The following is a 7,522-nucleotide window of genomic DNA, read 5'->3' as shown; positions in this document are numbered from 1 at the left end:
AGGAGGCTGGACACATCCAGTTACATTGTCAGGAGGCTGGACACATCGAGTTACATTGTCAGGAGGCTGGACACATCCCGTTACATTGTTAGGAGGCTGGACACATCCCGTTACATTGTCAAAAGGCTGGACACACCTGCTAGACAATTTGAAGACAGAAACACACTGCCCTGCCAAGACAGCTTTGTTACTGTTTGTTACTCCAGTCTAAACAACAGGGGAGGGCACATTCTGAGAAAATACACTGTGATTCCTAAGAAACCATTCAACCCCAGTACTCTGAGTGCTTTTCTTGTAGAACTTTAACACATTCAATTATGGCAGCCCATGAAGTACCCATTAGCCTCACCTCAATGTTACAGATGAAAAAAAGAGGCTGCGTAAGGGAACTGTCCAACGTCACACGTGAGTGAGAAGCTCAGTTAGAAGCTCATCGACTTTCTGCTGTGGATAGAAGTACTGCTCCACACAGAAGTGACGGCACTGTCACATGCTGCCTTGGCTGGCTGCACACTGTCACCCTGGGTGACAATGAATATGTGTGAAGGCAGAGCAGCTTGGACTCATCCCATCCTGCCCCTTCCTAGAGACAATGGGAACATCTGCTCCATTCTCTTCTGCTCTTTGCTGGACACTACGGCTCTGTGCCTTTTATAAAGCTGCTGACTTCTTCCTCATGGGCTCTAACCGCTTTATGTTGGGAGACAGGAGTCTTCCCTCCTTCTTAGTTCAACTTTTCATCTGAGGCCTTTGTAAGTGCAACATGCCATAGGTTAGCACTGCAATCAGAGTTGATTACATTGTCCTTCCTTACACCACCCCCCAGCCTGCCTCCAGGGCCCCACTCTTCTTTCATATCACACAGATTTTAATTCCTTCTTCCTTCTCCTTTCCCACCCTTCTTTCTAGAGGTGTGCATCAGCAGACCATGGCCTAGCAGCTGACATTCCAACTGTCTAAAGGACACAATTATCAGTCAATGACATTGGTGGATGCAAAACAGCTCAGAGCTGTTGTGCCACAATGTAGTCACTCCACTGGTCAGAAGGCTTAGGAAATACCCTGCCTGTGTGGCTACTTCTTCCTGTCTCTATGACACAGTGTCTGGGAAGTCCAACTAAGCCATACCCCAGTGTTGGATCCAACCAACAAACTGCAACGGACTCCACAGGACATCAGCAAATGCTGTTTGATTTTGTTGATTTGGTTTGGTTTTCATATAGTTCCCACACTTATGGGATTATATCTTCCAAAGGAACAGACCACTGATCAAAGATGTGCCCTAAAATACAACAGGGAAAGTTAGGGAGTTTATGAGACAAGAAGCTATCACATGGGTTTCAGGATGTTCCTCAGTGGAATGATATGGGACCTGAAGGAAGACTAGGATACATCCAGAGTGGGGCTGAGCCAGTGACTCGGTGGGATGGTACTTGTCTACCACATGTGAGGCCCCGGGTTCAAGTCCTGGCAACACACACACACCTAAAAGGACTGAAGCAGGGTGAATGGCGCAAGGAAGAAGAGTTGGAATTATACAGTAAAGGCTGAGGTGTGAGCATGGTGCATTCATGAACTTGGAAGAGGTTCCCAGAGCTATCTATGTTTACTGATCTGCATAAGAGCAGAGAAATGTGCAAAAGATGTTATTCTTCCCACGTGGAGTTTGGAAGCAGCTAGCCAGGATGCAGCCAGCCAGCACTGTGGGAGCTCCCAGGTCACCCCTCACCCCCGAGCAGCGTGAGTCTACAGCAACCACTGCACCGGCATGGGAGATAGAACTAGAGTAGAACATGAAGTTAGCTCCTCTGCACTGGCCCACCACAAGTGAAAGACAGTTTTATAAATACTGGACAGTGTGAATAGCTGTGTGGGATTTGGGGTTTTGGGTTTTTTGGTTGGGTGGTTGGTTGGTTGGTTGGTTTGTGTGTTTTGTGTTTTGTTTTCAAGTCGGCGTGCAAACAAAGTACTGGGTTTCCTTACAGCATTTTCATCCGCGTTGATTACATTGTCCTTCCTTACCCCCCCCCCCCCGCCTGCCTCCAGGACCCCCTCTTCTTTCATATCACACAGATTTTAATTCCTTCTTCCTTCTCCTTTCCCACCCTTCTTTCTAGAGGTCTACCTTCTAGTTTTATGACTTTAGTCACATCCACACATACACAGCAAAGTAAGATCTAGGGTCCATAAGAGAGAAAGTCGCCAGGGCATACTTTTTCCAGTCAGTCTTCCTGGAAGAGAACTATAACCAGTAAGGCTTAGAAGCAGGGCAACATGGGACAGGGTCCATTTCCCTCTAGGTATGTGCGTGCTAAGAGAGAAATATAGAGCATTCTGTTGGCATAGAGAATTCTCTTAAATATTTTTGGGTCAAAATTAAACATTTGGATTGTTTCATGTTTGAAATAACATATTTTGGACCTAATAAGACTATCTTGGCCAGGTGGTGGTGGCACAGGCCTCTAATCCCAGCACTTGGGAGGCAGAGGCAGTTGGATTTCTGCATTTGAGGCCAGCCTGGTCTACAGAGTGAGTTCCAGGACAGCCAGGACTATACAGAGAAACCCTGTCTCGAAAAACCAAAAAAAAAAAAAGACTATCTTAAGGCAATGTCATATTTTAAAGCTGTCTAATCTATTCAGTGCAGGAACCAGTTTTGTCCATTCCCCCAGGGAATTGAACTCATATCCTCAGACTTGGAAGAAAGCATCTGGGTCTCCTTGAGCCATCTGATGGCTCAGTGAATGTACTTTGAAATGCCTTCTCATTGGATGGCTTTTCTTATTGACGCACATACATCTCTGTCTGTATTGGTCGTATGTGATTTTTCATATCAGAAACTGAGGCAAAGAGCTGACACTTCACAAAGGTCTATGTGTGGAGATGGCTCTCAAACTCAGATCCCTTAACTTCAAGCCCCACCCTGAGACAATTGAGTCTCAATATACCAGGGAGCTTTGCTGCCCCCTACTGGGGAAATAAGCCATTGCCCCTCATCCAAAGCACCCTTTGACTGCCCCAACTTGCTTGCACTTACACTTGAGTGTAAGACAATCAAAGGCTACATGAACAGAGCTGACGAAGCAGAAAGTAATGTGGTCAGAAGATAGCCACGCCCCCTGTGTCAGTGAGCCCCTGGACTGTTGAACATTGTGTCTAACTCCCAAAGCAGTCCTGTGAGATTGTGAGGCTTGCAGTGTGAGGATGTGTTCTGCTCCCCCCATAAGGCCCTTTAGATACCACATCTTACATGGCTTCATCCTGGAGACCTGACCTAGGTGACTCGGGAATGAATGGCAGTCGCACAAATACAGAAGAGTTGGGCTGGGGTCGCTCTGATGGAGGGAGGGCACCCACCATGCAAACCAGCATGTTTACTATGTACAGCACCAGAAGGAAGTATAGGAGGTCCCTGAAGAGGAGCAGTCTCAGGCTAACAGGAAGAGGAAGCTGTGTTCTACATTTTCTATGCACAGGTCTTTTTCAAAGGTCAACGGTCCCGTTTAACCCTCTTACTTGGGTCAAGAGAAGGCTTTGCCATTCCTGTGAGCCCAACCTGGGGAAGGTTTTGCCACTCTCACAGCTCTGAGACATCGGGTCCTTGATGTGGCTGGCAATGCTCGGGTTGGTAATACACATTCACCCAAGGCTCCCTCTGCTTCTCACTGCTGGGCAGCGCCTGAGATGGTCTCCTGGTTTTGCCTGTCTACACCATCTAGGAACTTTGATTAAGTCCCCAGTTTCAGGGCATCTGGAGTGACCAGGGAGTTTTGCTACCCCCTATTGGGGAAACAAGCCATTGGCCCTCATCCAAAGCTCATTTTGACTGCCCCAGAAGTTCTAACAGACAGTGACAGTCTAGTGTAGGTCTTAGGTGAGTACCCACTGCCTTTCTCCTTCCTGGGCCTCCTTAATAACTGAGGCTGTTGTAGCTCCTGAATGAGGGAGTATTAGACAGAGGCCAGACAGGGGAGAGGGATATGACAAAGATGGGGCTATGGAAGAACCTGGCGTTGCTCACCCAGGGGCAAGCAATAGCGCCCATTCTGCCAAAGCCATTGGAAGCCCTCCTGAGAAACAGTAAATAATTATTTTGTTCCTTTTTTCAAAAGTATATTAATAAGTTTGCTATAAAATTTGAAGGTCTGGGGTCAGCACCATGGGTCAGCTTGCTTCACAAGCTGTGGCCTGAGTTGGATCCCTGGGGCCACATAAAGGCAGGAGAGGGACATTCTCTCCACAAGGTCGCCTTTTTTGGTCTACCCATATCCTGTAGGAATCTCCAACTTAAACTGTATTCTTTACCACTTATGTTAATTTCACTGTATCTGAATGCTATATATAATGTCAACTTTACATTTTTTTCAATTCACTTTTTCAGAAAGTGTTTGAGTCTGGCATGCTGGCACACACAACATTTGGGAGACAGAGGCAGGAAGATCAAGTGTTCAAAGTGATTATGAGCTATTCAGTGAGTTCAAGGCCAGCCTGAGCTATAAGAAACTCTGTCTTGGAAAAAAATAAGTATATAAATAAAAATTTAAAACTTGTTGGTATCCTGATGTTTTTAAAAAATATTATTTATTTATTATTATTTATGTGAGTACACTGTAGCTGTCTTCAGACACATATCAGAAGAGTGCATCAGATCCTGTTACAGATGGTTGTGAGTCACCATGTGGGTGCTGGGAATTGAACTCTGGAAGTGCAGTCAGTGCTCTTAACCATAGAGCCACCTCTCCAGCCCATATCCTGTTTTTTTTTTTATCAACACTAGTTTGATAAACTATATTTTGCATACACTTAAAATATGCTTAACTATTGAAATATTTGAAGTTCTCCTGAGTAATTGCAGGTATAACTTTAACAATGGTAAAAAGGATTTTTAAAAGTTAGTATTTTTCATGCTAACAAAGATTAAAGAAATATAAGTACATGATTCTAAATGTGTGTGTGTGTGTGTGTGTGTGATTCTAAAGCATACAGGTTCATGACAGAGTTGACTCAAGTATGATTTGTGTCACAGGCCTTTAATCTCAGTACTGGGGAGGCAGAGGTAGGCAGAGCTCTGTGAGTTTGAGGCTAGCCTGGTCTACAGAGTGATTTTCAGTACACAGAGCTACGTAGTAAGACCCTGTTTGGAAAAACAAACAAACAAAAACAAACAACAGTTTGGCTTGTGAAAGTGTGTCTAGGCAAGGACAATTTTATCTGTCATTCACTGTGGCTCTCTTTCCCAAACACCCTTCAACAAGTGCATGGTGAAATCCTTAGCCAGTGTGCCTCAGTGAATTGCCATCAAGCCCAAAGCAAGGACATCTGATGTGCAGAATTGTGTACTATGAGAGTCAGTGAGCAGGATTCTCAGATCCTGTGGCAAAGACAAGGAAATCATTTCAATTTGTCGTTGGGAGTCAAAGATGGTAAGGAGGTAGGAAAGACTTAGTGGCGGGGGAGGGGGGGTGTCCTGTTACAAGATGGCAGGATGCTGTGGTCCTCGTCATTCTTCCGATGATGAGGAACCTGAGAGAGGAGATTCTTCCCTGCACTCAGTCATGCCGCCACCCGCAGGGAATACCCCGTGAAGAGTGTGTGTGTGTCACACACCTAGAACCTTTGCACAGATGGCAACAGTCTCTGTCCCTCCCATCATTTGCAGATAGCAATGTGGCACCTTGAAGCCTGGTCGTGTGTCTCTGATGCTCTTTGCCGCTCGATAATGACAGCAACATATTGTTAGATCCCGCTGGGAGTCTTCAGATTTCTTTGGGTTCACCTGCCAAGTCAAACCCGACAGCCCAATATCGGCCTATCGGCCAAGAGGCCGCCCAGTATTATTTATTTGTACGATTTTTCAACAGGAATGTTAAAAACGTATAGTTCTGAAAGTGACGCCCATTATCTGGGTCTTGAAAAATTCCGGAAATGGTGGGAAATTCATTCATTTCACACAGAACCAGCACGCAGGCCAGGTTAGGCACTTGACCAGCCACGCCCTCCTATAGTGGATGCCTATTTGCCTAGTGATATCACCTGTCCCCTGCAGGCCACCGCCACCCCGCCAGATCACAGCGCAGGTGTAGCAGGACGGTAACCTTGGAGAGACCGTGCCCTTCCCCTCTTGGCCTTGGAGTCTCCAGAGCCACCGCTGCCCTGCGCCCCTCAGGCGACACCCACACCCGGCAGCCCCGCGCCACGCCGCCGTCCAGGAGGATTTGTCAGCGCGCCCTATATAGCTGCAGACAGCTGCCATCTGTTATGTTTAGTAACACCACCCCGCGCCCCCTCCTCTGTGAACAAGCCGGCCTTGGTCATTCCGCCAAGAAGACAGTTTTAAAGGACGCTCAGTTGCAAGCAGGCTTCCCACAGCGTCCTTTCTCTCTCGGCCTCTTGGGTGCTCCCAGAGCGGGGGTGCACCCCGGCCTACGGGCAGGTGCTTACAGGAACAGACACAACGCTCCTCCCTTCCCTCCGTGGGCTCACTGGAGAGAAAAATCTGTGATGTGTGCACCATTTTAATGCATCGCATTTCAGTTCTGCAAATGCGAAGTGTAAATTGGGCTACAATACGACGGTGAATCAGACCGGCCGTCATGATTAATTTATCACCGTGTTCCAGATACATCAGCTAAAATAATGTGCATTTAAAGCATCGCTTCCTCCTGCCTTTGTGCTTGCTGGCAAACGGGAAGGGCAGATCACTAGAGGGAAAAAAAATAAAAGAAAATTTCACTCTCTTCTTGTATGTAGTTTGGCAAAGCATGGGCACATCTGAACACTTGAAAGCAGGCTCCTTCCACCGTTTAAAATTGAATTTGCCAACTCGGGGTTTGTTTTGTTTTTAATTAGTGTGTGCCATTTCTATCTTCTTCAGCGCTCATCCACACACTCTGAACTTCTGATTAACATGGATGTGAAGAAATAAGCATTTTCCCTAACCAGGGAACTTCTGGTTTCAAACTGCCTGATCTCTGATATCACCCAGGACCTTGCCCTTCAGTGTGACCCGTGAAGACACTGTACAAGCATCGCTTCAGAGACCTTAGGAAGTGTGGGCTCTCAGACCTATACAGCTCAGACACAGTAAATGGAACAGAGGCTCATTCTAGACACCCTCAGCCCCTGCTTTTACTGTTTTTAAATCTTGTTCTGGTTTTAGAAAGAGGGTCTCATTCTACAGCCTAGACTGGCCTCCTGGAACTCAGTAGGTAGCTCAGGCTGGCCTTGAACCTAAAGCAGTGGCTCTCACCTCAGCCTTCCAAGCACAGGGGTCGCAGGGATGAGCCACCACTCCTGGCTGAAACAGTTTAAAGTTTGAGAGGAATTAATCTACCTCTGGCCTGTGAGAGCTTTGTAAGCAGTCCAGGCAGTTCTTGTGAGTGGGGCAGTCCATCCCTAAAGCGTGAGGCTCAGATGATCTTTCTGTTCATGACATCACCCGAATCCATTGAACTGCCTCAAAGTACAGGGTAGGGTTATCTGTTTAGTCATCCACGAGTTACCAATGCAAGAAAGCTTATTA

The 7,522-nt window shown here is 46.7% G+C and overlaps 1 long non-coding RNA gene across 1 annotated transcript in view; it reads left to right on the top strand.

Moving 5' to 3' along the window:
• LOC114608172 overlaps positions 1–6,698 on the top strand; it is an 11,697-nt gene extending 4,999 nt beyond the window's left edge. The window contains exon 3 of the long non-coding RNA XR_003709312.1: positions 6,047–6,698. This is a non-coding gene — a long non-coding RNA (uncharacterized LOC114608172). The remainder of the gene's footprint in view (positions 1–6,046) is intronic.
• Positions 6,699–7,522: the final 824 nt, after the last annotated feature.

Source organism: Grammomys surdaster, unplaced genomic scaffold (genome assembly GCF_004785775.1).
Source record: "Grammomys surdaster isolate TR1022 unplaced genomic scaffold, NIH_TR_1.0 127, whole genome shotgun sequence".
Classification (NCBI taxonomy): Eukaryota; Metazoa; Chordata; class Mammalia; order Rodentia; family Muridae; genus Grammomys; species Grammomys surdaster.
This window is presented reverse-complemented; position numbering and strand designations above follow the sequence as displayed.